Raw genomic sequence first — 261 nt, 5'->3', positions numbered from 1 at the left:
CGCGGCGTTTCAGGGGGCGGCAGCGGGGCACCGCGGGCCATTGGCCGGTGCGGGCTGCCTGAACCCCCTCGGCAGGGCACGGCCCCCACCTCCGGCACGGTCAAGCGCACACGGGTTTTGCCGGGGAAGGTTCTCTCTCCCCGCCCTCCCACGCGGGACGGGACGGCCCGTTGCCCGCGTCCTGCGGCTCGTCCCGGGCCGAGCGGGGAGGCGGAGGCGGCAGCGCCTGACCCAGCCGCCCGGGGCCAGCCCGGCCCTTCC

General features: G+C 78.5%; 1 protein-coding gene across 1 annotated transcript in view; it reads left to right on the top strand.

Moving 5' to 3' along the window:
• The window catches only part of KDELC2 (KDEL (Lys-Asp-Glu-Leu) containing 2), an 18,963-nt gene that overhangs the window by 272 nt on the left and 18,430 nt on the right, over positions 1 to 261 (top strand). The window lies entirely within an intron of this gene.

Source organism: Haliaeetus leucocephalus, unplaced genomic scaffold (genome assembly GCF_000737465.1).
Source record: "Haliaeetus leucocephalus isolate CR32 unplaced genomic scaffold, Haliaeetus_leucocephalus-4.0 Scaffold351, whole genome shotgun sequence".
In the NCBI taxonomy this organism is placed as follows: Eukaryota; Metazoa; Chordata; class Aves; order Accipitriformes; family Accipitridae; genus Haliaeetus; species Haliaeetus leucocephalus.
The sequence above is the reverse complement of the archived record's forward strand: the minus strand, read 5'-3'. Positions and strand labels throughout refer to the sequence as shown.